Below are 15,271 nucleotides of genomic sequence, written 5' to 3'. Positions count from 1 at the left end.
ATATAACATTTAAGTAGGATCTTGAAGGAAGAAAATACCTTGGTGAGGGGGCCCTGGTGTTGAAAGAGAGGCAGAAAGCAGCATGCTCCGAGGCATGGAGGTAAACCACAATACGGTGTCGTCCTGGAATAATGATGGTTGGCATGGAGTATAGAGTTCAAGAGGACACAACACAACACAAAAAACGTAGGCAAGGAGAAGGGTTTGGCTAACATGCTCATTTGGTTCTTTGCCAGCTACTAAGGTGAAAATGAAAAATGCCCTTTAGCTGATGATATGGTAGATGCAAACTCATGAGATCCGTTTGTACCTATCATTCCCACCTCCCGCCCTTTTTTAAAGAATTTATTTATTTATTTATTTATTTATTTATTTATTTATTTATGAGAGAAACACAGAGAGGGGGTGGGGAAGAGACACAGGCAGAGAGAGAAGCAGGCTCCATGAAGGGAGCCTGACGTGGGACTCAATCCCGGTTCTCCAGGATCACGCCCTGGGCTGAAGGCAGGGGCTTAACCACTGAGCCACCCAGGCTGCCCCTCATTCCCCCTTTTTGAGTCATTTCTGGCTTATCCTGATGTTAGGCTTTGTAAAGGGAGAAGCTGGGATAAATCAGAGTGAGTGGGAAAGAGGGTTGAGCAGAAAAGCCTGGGAACCTGAAGGCCTGAGTGCTGGTCTGGACGCCACCACGGCTCAGTTCTATGGACCTGTACCGCTCCATCTCCACTCTGAATCGGACTACAAATAAGGTCCTTGACACACAAAATACAGTCTTAAACGGCCTCAGAGGCCTATGACTTCTGTCTTTCACCCTGGCATGCTGGAATACGTACACAAAAGTGGTATGTGCATGTGCATGCATGAATGCATGCATGTGTGTGCACGTGTGTGTGTGTGTGTGTGTGTGACATCGAACTGCCTATCCACCTTACCTGATAGAGCATTGCGGATGTCCTTTAGTAATTCCTTGGCCCTATGGCCCGTGTATTAGTGTGAAAAAAGACGTTGCCAGCCTTTGTGCACATGTTCATTTTCAGCACTTTTTACTGCCTGAGCCATATGTTCCCGTTCCCTTGATTCATTTGTTATCTAATGGCTAATATTAGCTGCTATAATAAATAAACCTCCAATATGACAGAGGCTTAACAAGATGGAAGTTTGCTTCCTCACTCATGCAATGACCCAGTGAGGATGTTCCCAAGTAGCAGATAGCTTTCTTCCACATGGTGATTCGGGAACTCGATTTCCTTCCATTTTGCAATTCTATCACTCTCCGGGGCCTTGGAGTCCCTTCAGCTGGGAGCAAACGGGAAGAAAATTAAAGAAGGCACACACACTTCTGATTGCCTTGCCTTCTTAAGTGATACTCACTACTTTTGCTTGTACTCCCATTAGTAAACACTAAATCACTTTATCCCGCCCAAATGCAGAGAACACTAGAAAATACAGATCTGGCTAGGTAGGCACTTCTTAGTGTCCACTCTATTTTACAAGAAAATAAAATTTTTATGAATGTGTGCCTCTGCCATAACCCCTCTGTGATTAAAGATAGATAGATTTTTTAAAAGATTTTATTTATTTATTTATTCATGAGAGACAGAGAGAGAGAGAGAGAGAAGCAGAGACACAGGCAGAGGAATAAGTAGGCTCCTTGCAGGGAGCCCGATGTGGGACTCGAACCCGGGTCTCCAGGATCACGCCCTGGGATGAAATCGACACTAAACCACTGAGCCACCGGGGCTGCCCAGATAGATATTTTTAATATCAATGGTCAAGTGCAATCTGACCTATGTCTATGTGAAGTTTTATGGTTTACAAAAAGACTTTTTTTATATATACATGTGTCTAAGTTGGATAAGATCCACAGAGGTAGATATTATTCTCATTTTATCACTGAAGTCCTGAGTGGCTAAATGATTGCCAGGAGCACATAGATCTTTAAGGCAGGACACAAACACAAGTCTCCTGACTGCGATTCTAAGCTTTTTTCAGAACATCATGGCCTCCAATGACAAACACCAGGACAAAGAACGAGGCTCCCAGGAGGCAGATCTAGCCCATGAGGGAGCCCCTTGGAAGCAGCCAGGATCCAGGGGGAAGGCAGAAGAAACCAGCCAGCAGCAGGCCCTCTCATCATCCTTCAGTTCCCTTCTCCTTCCCTTTGGCTACGTCCTTGCTGAGCAAGGAGCTTCCTCTAGAGGCAACTGAATGGATTGATGTTCCAGTAAGAGCCAAACTATAGAAATTTCCAAGGGGAAATTACACAACAGTACAGTGATCTGGGTTGAGGAGTCTAGCATTAAGGATGGAGAGTTACCTGGCCTCAGGGAGGGATTGGTCCAAAAGACATCTTCTTGAGAAACAGTATCCCAAAAGATTCCCAGAAAGTAAATAGATACCCTAGTAGGTAAGTCATGTGACATTTATTACATTGTCAGAAGAGAACAAGGGATCAAACTATCTGTATAAGAAATGAGATTAGCTCTTACTCATAAACTCAAAGGGAATTTATCATTCTATCTTAAATATCTGGAAAGGAAGTGACCCAAGGGAGACTTTGGTGCCTCAAAATCCTTAGATTCTGATTTCTAGTCTTAGTTTTTTTTGCTGTACCTCAGGTTTTTCCTGACCACCATATATATCAGCAGAGCGGGTTGTCATTCTGTTTCTCTCCAGTCCCCTTTATTAGAACTGTGTATTATATGACGGGGGGGGGGGGACTTCTACACTATGTGATAACTATTTGCTCTTCTGCTATGATCAACATTCTGGCTTGGATTCTCCTCATTCAGTAAATTTCTCTTTCCATGACTGTAGGACAGTAGTTAAAACCTGGTGGTCAGGAAGCTTGATGTGTTTAATCAATGAAGTGTTTTTTTAAATGGAATTAAACTAAAACAAATTACCCATGTTTTGAAATGAAAGCATTTTGTGTAAAATTGTGGACTTCAGCTTCTTTGGCCCATACTGTATAGGCATTCTCATGTGGCAATAAGCCATGGGTCTGATAAGTGGCCACCCTATGTAAAAAGGGTTTACTTTCTCAGTTCACTAGAGTCCCTACCCAGCCCACCTCTCTCATTCATATGATCCACCTGGCCCCTATAACCATTTGTACGTATGACATCTGCTATGGGGTCAAGGCTTGAGGTACTTGCATTTGGTTTTACACATATTGGTGCTACCATTTTTACCATTTTTGTGGTGTTTTAAACAAGTTATTTTAACCTCCTTATGCCTCAGTTTCTTAAAAAAAATACATCTTTGCAAAAGTTAAATGAACCATCTTTTAAGACCATTACCATAGTGTCCAGTACCTAGCATACATCCTGGAAATGCTCCTTTAACTTTATTTGTGGTAAAATACTACAGCTTGTGCCATCAGGGTCTGAAGTGTTTGAGAGATCCAGCAGTGTTCCAAGGAAGTAGGTGGATGGCCTCAGGCCACTATGTCCAACATGGCATCCCTCCATCTGCTGGACTATGCAGGCTCCATGGAGGTGGGGTAAAACTCAGTAGTCTTGCTTCTGTGGAAACAGGTTTTTAGCTCCTTGGCCTGCAGGGGGCAGGGCGCAGAGGTTAAGATTTGGAGGGATGATCAATGGGTACCAGGACCCTCAAGTCAGGAAAGCCCCTTGGCACAATGGAGAAGTGAGACAGATATGTTTGGTATTAAAAAAAAAAGAGTGGCATGGGAAAGGGCAACAGGCCACATAGGCTCTTCTACGCTAATATGTAAGGCAGGTAGTGGTGGACAGAAACACCTATTGCCTTCAGAAGGAGGGGAAGCCTTGGGAGAATCTAAATTGTCTTAGTCATCTCACAGGTGAGTAGCGTAGTTGGACTTAACCTCTAGGTCTACCAGATTCTAAAGTAACCACTAACTACCTTCATATGCACTTGTTGAGTATATAAGACAAGCACTATTTATTTCATAGTATTTATTGATAGAGTGAGAAGCATGAATAGGATGACTTATTCCTGTTTTCCAAAGACTTTCCTGGGTTTAGCAATGAAATAAATTCCTATGTCCTAGGAAAACCTCAGTCCTGAGAAACTGGAGTTGTTAGTCACCCTAAAATATTATGACCACATTACACAGTAAGAATACAGTACCACTGCTACCTTTAAGTGGTAGTCTCTATACATGTACCTTCTACTGTGTAATGCTGTCATCTTTTACCAGCTATCCCATGTCCCATGACTCTCAGCCAGCATCTTAGCTGGATGAAGTTCTTCACTTGGCGAGATGACTCAAACTTTCATTCCCATAAAATTTCAATTCTTGGTCCATTGCTCTAGTTTTTTATTGATGAGCTCTTTCAGGCAAGGGACTATGAAGAGGAACCTCCAATGAATCCCCAGGTTCCAAATATAGTCTTTCTTTACCTCATTATATAGCAACAACCCAATTTCCCCCAAGTAATTAGGATAATCACCCCATTCAGTTCAGTGATCTTCTCTGCTTACTGTTTTTTTTTTTTTGGCATAAAGTGCCCCAAATGACTAGGGGGCAGGCTCAGCTTCCAAGCCATCAGAACCAAAACTGTGTTCTTTGGTGGAAGCATTTCTCCCTTGGGCATTACGGCCTCCAAACCTACTGAGCCCAAGGTTATAGGGACAAAAACCAAAACTCTTCAAAGTGTTTATTAGGCATAATAATGAGATGGATCACCCCCCACCCCCCATCTCCACCTCTTGGTTTCCAGACCTTTGTTTCCTGTTTAAGGGCAGTCAGCACTATATGCTGATATCCAATTTAAAGCATAAGTGCACTCAGTAGGATAGTAGGATCCCAACTAAAGGCATTATCACTTGGGATAGTAGGATCCCAACTTAAGGTATGATCTACTAGCTGGTGCTATAACTGAGCCTGCATCAGATCATTCCTATATAATGTCAAGCCGGCTGCCTTTAAGTTACGAGAAATGTGCTAAGACTAGTGCCTCTGATCAGAGGCAATGTTGTGAAAGATATCATGGCAATGGATAAGGCATGCTGAAATCCATGAATGGAGGAGATGTTAGCAGAAAACCTATGGGTAAATCCAAACCAAGGTTTTGTGTCCCTTCCCTGTGGAGCCTAACTGCTACCTCCTCCGTGATGAGAATGATCCAATGTAATCAACCTACTACCAAGTAACTAGCTGATCATTGTGGGAGATATAGTACAATATCAAGGGCCTATCAATTGCTATTAGCAGGTTGTCTGTCCATCCATCCATGGATAAATGAACCTCTTTGAAGGGACCCATGTACTCAAGCTAAACCATAGCCTCTATTTCTATTGCCAAGGCCATTTTATACATGGTCCACTGAACAGGCATCAGAGTGACTAGGGAAAAGGCCAACTAGATCCACAGCAGGAGTCAAATTGTCCATTTTATTATTGAGTCTCTATCACCATGATTGGTTTCAGGATGGCATTCATGGAGAACACTAGTATTTTCATACTACAGTCCTCATTCAAGAGATCTATACATGCATATCTTCCCTAAACTTTCTTGTCACTGGTAGGCTTTCTTTCAAAGCCTCAATGATCCAATCATCTGTTATCCACTGCCTGAGTCAGTGTAGGTCTATAGTTCAGACCAAAGTGGATAATCATATACATGCCTGATGTTCTGTCTCCTTGGGAAGATTTCCGTTCACCACAGTCTTTGAGGACGACCCAAGTGGGGCTGTAGCATGGCGCTGTCCACTTCTGGCTGGTGCTGGCACGCTGTGCAGATCCACTCCCAAAGTGGGCTTGTGCTTTTTCCTCACTTGTTAACTGATAGAAGGGAATTATCTGTGAAACCATAGTGTGGTTGAAGGATAGGCAGCAAAGCTGCAGGTACAGGTACCACAGAAGTCTAGGTCACCTGTTTTTGCATTTACGGGCACCATCTTCACCGGACTGGCCTGGGTTCAATATTTGCACCTTCCATTTTATAATGGAATGCTGCCTTACAAGTCTTAATTTTATAGTTTTTTGGATAAGGCACATGTTCTCTATGGTTAATTTAAGTCACATGTCACTTCATTTTTTCTCCTCCTGTGTCCTCAAGAGAACCAATAGTAGTGAGCATTTACTTAACGTAGTGATTTGGGCTCGGTTCATATCCCTGTCCTCTCAGTGCCTACAGGAGAGAAGGGACTGCTTTAGAGTTTCCTGGGGGTACTTCAACTCCTCCATGTGCATATTCACAGCTTTTAATTTGTCTTTTTCTCCTATGTATGATATCTAAGGTCATACAAAGAATCAGGTGACTCCACACTTTTTATACTCATTGTTATTGCCCTCGTGACTAGGTGCTAGAACCACTTGATCTCCCAACAGCTTGCCCTCCAGTTTTGACCATGCCACATTCAGTGGTAATTTGAGTTATCATGATGCCACCATCTACCATGAGCTACCATTGTTACATTTGCCCTCATTATGGAAGTTATCCTTGGGTTGTTCATACATGACTGACCTAAACCCAGAGTCCCGTTGTATGAGTTTGTTTCCTGGTGCCACTTCCACTATCAATTCTGTATCAGTCAGAATCTCAATAGAAGCAAAGAACATTGAAATTGCGACAGACAAAAGGTGTGTAAGTGTTGGAAATCCAGGACCAGTAGCAGTGGAGCTGTTACCACCCCTTGGTACAAGTTTTAGGGGGAGAAGAGGTTTTTGGAACTGAGAGGGAGAGTCATGTAGATAAGCCTCTTAGGAGCAATTGATGTCGAAAAACACAAACAGCCCTTGTCAATCTTATCAGAAGAACCAGGATAATTGCCCTGTCCTCCTTCCCTTCTCACTCTCCATCTCCATTTCCTGTTGGACTTCTGGTTATCCAGAGGGGAGAGGAGCTCCACTGATGCAGTTCACACAAGCCAGCCTTTCATGATAGAGCAGACAGTAGATGGAGAAGGGGAAAGAATACAACTAGAGAGTCAGGCAGGTGATTTCTGGCACACCATGTAGAGTTGTTGCAATGATTTTATGAGAGAACGAACCTAGCAAAGTACCTGACAGGTAATAAGCAGTCACAGGTGAAAACATAGGAAGTCCAGGGGGTGATGCTAACTGCTCAAGGACACACAGCCAGTTTATAGCAAAGCCAGGTGGGGACTCTCATACTTGAAGCTGTCACCACTGTCCCTCCTTGCCCTGATATTCCACATGGCTTTGCTACTGACATTCAGTTGTCACTTCACCCTTAGCTTCTCCTCAAGGAGCTAACTTCCTAGAATACAGCCCCTCATCGCACCTTATTGCAGTGGAATGGGTATCTCGTCATGCTATTTCTACCTTATTTCACCGCCTCAGCAAGTATATCTCATTAACCTCCTCCCTAAACATGTTTTAGATATTGACATTATGTACCACTCAGCACCGCAGTGGACACACTCCTTTCTTCATGGTTAATGGATTTTTCCATTCATAGACGTCATATCCCTCTTTAGATTTCCATATTAAGTGCTATTAAGAATACTAAATTAAGGGTCACAAAAAGTGGATTCTAATTCTGGCTTTTCCACAAGCTGGGAGTCTGATCTGGAGGCTACTTCACTTACTTGGTCTTGCATTTTTCATGCATAAACATTAGAGCAGATGATTTTCTAGGCTCCTCCCAGCACCAAAGTTCACTGATAATACAGAGGAAGAGGGGGAGGAAGATAGCTCCCAGAGAATGAGCCCCAGCTTTGCACAAGGCACTGTGCTCTGCACTTTACTCTCATTAATTCACTGAAACTCCGTGGTTACCCTGTGAGGAGGGATTATTATCCCCATTTTACAGATGAAGGATCTGGGACTCAGAGCAGACAAGTGATTTGCCCAGAGTCACCCAAATACTTCTTAGCAGCACCTGAATGTATCCTGGAATCCATCTGACACTGAAAAGCAAATTCTAAACCAATGATTCTCAAAGTATGGTTCCATATGAGGAACACCAGCCTCACCTGGGAATTTATTATAAATGCAAATTCTCAGGCTGTACCCTGACTCCCAACCGCTGGGGATGGATCCTGGCAAACTGTGGTTAACAAGCCCTTCAAGTGAATCTGATGCTTTTTCAAAGATGAAGTCCATTGTTCCAAACCATCATGCTCTACTGTTCCCCCTCCCAAGTCTCTCATCATATACATCTCATTACATGCTCAAATACACAGAGAGCAATACGCTCTGTAAACACAGCCTCAGTGTCTTTCTACCTGTGTATCCAATTTTACCATCAAATGTGCTGATTGCATAATTCTTCCCACATAAACATCTCAGGGTATCTCACACACCTTTTAAATGTTTTACTATAACTGCCCTCATTCAAGTTTGCAAGATAGTCTAAGCCTTAGGGTGATGGCTCTAGTCTAGTGGAAGGGGCAGACATGAGAATGATTATTACCCAGGCGGTGATAGGTGCTAGGACGGATGTAGGAAGCAGCAGCATGTAATGAAAAAAGAAGTTGGGGATTTTTTTTCCAGACAGAAGTGATGCTTGGGTAGAGCTTCAAACATTAGCGAGAAGAATAATTATTGTTGTTGTGGAGATATTTTTGTTTCCATCTTAGGTCTTTTTTAAAAAATCAAACAAAAAGAAAATCTTTTCACCACCTCGAAGATTTCAGCTAACTGTCCCCCGCCGTGATAAATTAAGAAGAGACCTTAAAATAGAGACTCCAATTTTAACTATCTTCCCTCCTTAAAGCTCAGGGTGGTAGTGAGGTAAGAGCAGGGTGGTTTGGGAGCATTAAGGAGGAAGCACTGTGAATCAGATGAGGTGAACCAAGTTTTGAAGGATGAGGCATCATCAGCCATAAAGACAGATGACGGCATCCGTTCCAGGCAGTTTAGCAATGCTGCGGGGAGACTGAGAGCAGAGAGTGGTTCATTTGTGCAGATCTAGGTTCAAGTCCTGCTCTCGTTTTACTAGCAGGATGATCTTGACTATGTCACCTAAGGTCTTAAGTCTTATATTTTTCACTCAGTTACATACTTAATATATTGCTATCTACTTTAGAGTTTAGGGGGTGGGGATAAAATACAATGATTGCAATGATTGTAATACTGCTGTAATTTATGCATCACACTGCATCATAGATTTGTGATTATTTATGTTGTTATTGACCCTGCTGTTGTTCCAGGAGGAGACATGAAACGTGAAGCCGTTGAGTAGCAGGTAGGACAGAGCACCATCACTTATTCGACTTGCAGAGAGCACAGAATATGGAAGCAACAGGGTTAACTGCATGCACACCAGGGCAGCATGGCAATATCCCAGGAATGGGATTGTATATTTGTGCAGCAAAGTGTGCATGGGAAGAGTGGCTGAAGATCAGGACCAGACCAAGAAGTTTAGTTTCTTGGGCTAAACTGAGGCAATTAGATTTATCCCAGAAGCTTAATATTAATCTACTGCTGTAACAAAATACCACAAGCAGGTGGCTTAAACAACAGAAATTTCTTTTCTCCCAGTTCTATAAGCTAGACATTCACAGTCAAGGTGCCATCAGGCTTGGCTTCTGGTTTGGCCTCTCCTCTTGGCTGCTAAATGGCCAGTTTCTCACTGTATCTAAGTGGCCTTTTCTCTCTGCACAGAGACATTCTCTGGTGTCTCCTCCTCTTCTTATAAGGACACCAGTCCTTTCTGATCTCATTTACCCTTAATGATCTCCTTTAAGGGACCATCTCCAAATACCGTCACAGTGGAAGTTAGGGCTTGAAAACACAATTCAGTGTCTGCCCCCCACCTACCCCCCAAGTCCCGAGGGACTCCAGAAGAGTACTGTGATCCCATTTGCCTTTCACTTAGCTCAGTCCTAGCCGTCCGCATCGTGGGCAGTTGAGGTGGGGAGTGGGTAGAGACCAGAGGCCATTCACAGCTCTGGACTCCTGCAAGAAGCAGATGGGATGGTGGTGGTATGGGCAGAGGGGAGGGCACAGAGAATTGGAGGGGGGCACCTACAGGACGTGGTGACTGACAGGAGAGACAGGGAAGGAAGGATGGTGAGGAGAGGAGGCAGGGAGGGCTCTGGGGTTCCAAACTTGGGGAAGGCCTGGCAAGGACCTATAAGAGGCAGGTAGGGATGATGCGCCCAGTTTTAGGCATATCAGAGTTTTCAGGTCTGTGGGGCACCCAGGGGGAAGCGTCCAGGAGCCTGGACTCTACAGACCGGGCTGGGGTCTGAGACGGGGATAATCCCAGTAGCAGATTTCAGGTGCAGTCCCCATTCTCCTGAGCATCTGTTCTGGATGGGAAATAGCCCACACGCTGCCCTGCAAACCTAGTCACAAATGTGAAAACCTCAAACCCCAACAGCCTAGCAGAGACATCAGCCTATTTCTAGTTTGTTTTTCCAGTTTGAGGTGTCTCCTTCCTCCCACCCTTCTTCCCCCACCCCCACCACGCCTCCCACCCACCCCATGCTTCTCCCAGGGGGTCAGCCCATCAGCCACACCGCTAATTCCTTCCTGACTTTCTTCTCCCTCCCCCTGCACACTCTTTCTTGGTCTGCATCTTATCCTCCCCTCTCCTCACCCCCAAGCATGCACATCTCAGCTCTTCATTTTCTTCTGCCTTTCCTACTGATTGGCCCCATCATGTGGCTCCTCTCCAAGGGGGCCTTCTCACACCTGCCCTACTTGCTGACACCATGTTTGGTACAACTCCCTGTTGGGCACTGGCATTCAGGCTGTGTGGACCCCTCCCTCTCCACGTGTGCCTCCCTCTTCCCTGAAACACAGGAGCCGTGGATGCAAGACCAGCTTACCTGCTTGCAGTAGAGCACAGAGTCTGGCCAGAAAGGATCCAGGTCTGTGAAGCGAAGGGAACTGCCCAAAGCCAAAGGTGGTGGCTTGGTAGCTAAACAAGATAAGCTGATCTTCTGACTCTCAGTCCAGGACTTGTCCTGAGACACCTGGGAATTGATACCACAGGTGTGTAAGGCCACACAGACCCCTACTCTTTCACCTGAGCTGGGCTCTTGCTGCTGCCCAGGGCCACTCCTCACCGTCTCCTGCCGATGCCCCACCAGCCTCCCTGAAGATGATGCTGCAAAGCTTCCCTGCCCTCCTGCATCGAGCCTAGGGTCCTGCTCTGCTCTCTGGCTGTGAACCATCCTTGTCCCCACCAGGTCCCTTCCATGCCCAGTCAAGGGTTTTGAAGGGCCTGTGTTCAGGGAGGTCAGTTCGAACATCCTGGAATCAGCTCACCTCAGCCCAGGGTAGTTCTGGATCTCAAGAAAACAGAGTTTCTGTCTTTAACAGGGAGGAGGTAGGCATGTGGGAAAGAATTGCTAAGCACTGAGCAGTGGGAAGATGGGAAAAATGAAAGGACTGGGGCTTCCACTTGTAGTTATAGGTCACATATCTAAAAGGACTCTCCTTGAGGAGATCCAATTGCTTCCATTGTGCCCATGTTGCAGGGGGTTACTTGTGGGAATTTAGACCATGTTTTTATACAGCACAGAGGGCTATGTGAAGAATGAAGATGGGTGGGTCCCAGGGGTCCTGCCTGGCCCTGGGGTAGATGCCCCAAGGACAGACCTATTTGGGCCAGCAGGTCCATTAGAGTTCTCAGATGGTAGGAACCCCTGGGGGTCCCTGGTCCTGGAACTGGAGCTACTAGGGGATTCCCTCTGGGATCAACTTCCCTTACATCTATCATTAAACCCACCGTAACAGTACTTGGAGGGGGGATATTTCTATTTCCCAAAAATTAGTGATAAAGGCCCAAAACTAAGAAAAAATATGCTAAGTGGGGCACCTGGGCAGCTCAATGGTTGAATGTCTGCCTTTGGCTCAGGTCATGGTCCCCATATTTGGGGATCGAGTCCCACATCGGGGTCCCCACGGGGAGCCTGCTTCTCCCTCTGCCTATGTCTCTGCCTCTCTGTGAGATTATTTATAATAAATAAATAAAATCTTTTTTAAAATGCTAAGTATCCTGTATCCCAAAGAGCAAAAGTTGGAGCCTGACACCCTCCCTGAGGAGAGCACAATACTTGAAGCAGCTCTGCAACTAGCCACCCTTCCCCATCCCAATCCATAAAAGAAGGCTGCAGGAAGAGAGAGGAGAGTGAGAACCAGGAATCATTGTACTGCTTCCTCTCCTTGTCCTTGAAGCTGAAGAAGCAGGGAGACTCAGAGAGAATTACTCCTGGAGATTTAGGCCGGCTGCAGGCCTGATATCTCATTTTGCAATTGGACAATGCAGCAGCCTTGCTGACCAGCCTCCTCAACCTACTGCAGCAAGGCAGGGGAGAGGCAAAGCCAAGACAGGAGGCACCAAGGGTCAGTCTGCTCCGGCGCAATGATGTGTGTTTCCCATGGGTGAAGGGACACCCCAGAAGCGAGCCAGGCATGAGCCATATCACAGATACAAAATCACAGGCAGGCGCCTTAGAACAAAGTAGACATGGGGTACCCTGGTGTGGGGAAGTGTGGAAGAGGTCAAGCTAGAGCTGAATTTCCCACAGAAAGTCCCTGTGCAGTGGGGATGCTCACTCTAGGACCCGACTCGGGCCCCCCACAAGAGCCAGTACTGGGGCACCTACTACACAGTGGGCAATGTGAGAGGCTGCCACCGAGAACAGAGGAACACAGCTGCGGTCTGCTAAGAAGCCCGCATGGTTTTCCTCTCCCTCCTCCACTACCCCATCATTCGGAAGAGCTGAGTCATGACAAGGCAGAGGAGGAGTTGTCTCAGAGCCTGACCGAACCCCCTCCTCTCCTGCCAGCAGTCAGGGTGCCCGCTCAAGATGGTGCCAGGACAGAGGGGAAGAAGGATCTAAATCAAGCTGGAGAAGGAGGTTTTGTAATAGGCAGAACTGAGCTTACAATTAAGGGAAGTCGCTGGGAAGCTGTCATAAGGGATCTCAAGGTACATGGAAGGAAGGTGCAGTAGAGCACAGCAGAAAATAGTGACCACAAAGGACACATTCCACGTTTGTCCCCAGGGCCCTGAGATTCCTCACCTGGGGCTCTCTACCCTCTCTGAGTCAAGCACTGGGGAGCCTCCGTCACCAGAGATGTAGCTTCCAGGGGTGGGGTGCGTGATGGGGCGCTGAGACTCACAGGAGGGAGGGCACAGTCACACTGTACCATAAATGTGGTCTATCAGGAACAAGGGGCACAAAATGCGCCCCGTAAACTGTGAAAAGCAAGTCCTTTTGTTCTTGCACAACGTACAGATTGCCAATTTGTAATCAGTGTAGAAAAGAAAACACAAAGATAATCTACGTTGTGATAGTCGCCAGAGTTGTTCACTAAATATTTCTAATTCTACTCTGGGCATTTACCAGCTAGCTGCCTTTGAGTTAGGTGGGAACCGTGTGATTTGCTTTAGTCAATGAAATGTGGGCCATGCGACATGTCACTTCCAGATGGAAGTTTTAGGAACCGGAGTGCAATTTACCATGTGTCCCTCACCTCCCCGCCCCCCCCCCTTTTTAAAAATGATTTTATTTATTTATCCATGAGAGACACACAGAGAGAGGCAGAGACACAGGCAGAGGGAGAAGCAGGCTCCATGCAGAGAGCGGATGTGGGGCTCGATCCTAGGTCTCCAGGGTCACGCCCTGGGGGCAGACTCAACCGCTGAGCCACCCAGGCGTCCCTCACCTCCCCCTTCTTGCCTCCACAGTTGTGGGTCCTGCGTGAGGACAACAAAGACGAGCGCCCCCTGCTGGCCGACGACGGCTAAGTCGCAGGAATGAGACCGCCTTTGTGGTCCAAGCGGTTGAGGGGCGCCGAGCCCCTTACTGCAGCCGCTCCGGGTCTCTCCGGATGCTTGGGAGGAGTACGCTAGCCCTGGGCCCATCACCCAGTGAAGAGGCCGCATCCTGAATGGTCAGGGTTGTCCTGGTCGGCTGTGCCCCAAACAGGATCGTGGACCATTAGCGACAGTCAGAGCTGGGCTGGGAAGACCCTGGGCAAAGGAACCCTGACAGGGCGCCCCTTGCCTGAGGCCGCACTGGTGACTGTTGGCCGGGGGTGACCTGGAAGAGTAGAAGGAACTGGCCAGAGCACTCACCGAGATTTGCTAAGAAATAACAAGAGAAACCCGTGTCACGCACTTAGCAACCCGTTCGGGGGGCAGGCATGTAACCAAGGTCATGACCTTTCTCCACATCAATTCATGGAAGTCACGCAAAAGGGAGTAGTGATTCCAGTCTATAGGGATGAGGGCTCGATTTGGTGGCACTGCATGAAAAAGGCAAAAGTGTCCCTTGTCCCCACCTGCACAATGGAACAGAAGCCAAGTGCCACAGAGCAGAAGATGGGGGTGTTGAGAAGGTCTGAGACCACACTCGTGCCCTCGTGGGCCATTCAGAAACTTGGGAGTAAATGGCCAGGGGACCAGCCTGGCTCTGTCTGGGTTTTCTCCTACAGGGCGTGGTGCGGCCAGCTTCCCATCCCCCACCCCGGTGTCCTCTAGAGAACCAGGGGTGCTTAGCAGCCTGCGGGCCTCTCCTCTGATGGCAGCACAAGCCCAGCGCTACCCCTCTCTCCTCACCCCTGCTGAAAATGCCCTCGCTCCTTCCCTCCCCCCGGAGGCTAGGCACGGCTCGGGAGGCTCCTGGTGAAGGAAAAAACAGGCTGGATCTGATCTGTCTTTTCCTTGACTGCTACCGGGAACGGTCCTCCTGGCCTTGGACAAGGCAGAGGCAGGCTGAACGGGGCTGCAGGCTGGCCCTGCACTCAAGTGTGAGCTCACACCTGGCCTCTCGCATGCCAGGCTGGGTCTCTCTACTGGAGGCCGGCTCTGCCTCATGGCTCCCGATGACACCCCACATGGGCCAGTGCCTCCCTTATGTCTCTCCTCCCAGTCCCTGAAGCCTGGGATAGGCCTCTGCAAACCAGTGGGCTTTTAATGAAACTCTAAACTGCTCTGAGAAAAATGTACTCAGAGCTGAATGCAACCACCTGGGGTCTGAGCCGGCCAGGAGGGAAGAGGCTGTTGTTCTGGCCCCTGGAGAAAGGCAGTCGGGAGAGGACAGAAAAGCTGGGGGTGGGGGGTGGGGAGAGCCACCAGCAAGTCACTGAATTCCCAAGTCTGAATCCTGTGAAACGGTGAGAGAGACATGTCTCATTGGACTGTGGTCATAAATACCACAAGGCCTGTAGCTACAGTGAGCATGGAGCCTGGAGACAAGGTGTCCGCACTAAACCTGTGTGACAGACATTCAGGGGCTACACACTTGCCAGAAACACTTAGCTAGAGAAAGGGTTAGGGGAGAATTTTCCAGAGAAATTGTGTTCTGTTCACCGGCAAAGGACAGAGGGGCAGAGTGTGGCAAAGGAA

This window comes from Canis aureus, chromosome 9, assembly GCF_053574225.1.
Source record: "Canis aureus isolate CA01 chromosome 9, VMU_Caureus_v.1.0, whole genome shotgun sequence".
In the NCBI taxonomy this organism is placed as follows: Eukaryota; Metazoa; Chordata; class Mammalia; order Carnivora; family Canidae; genus Canis; species Canis aureus.
This window is presented reverse-complemented; position numbering follows the sequence as displayed.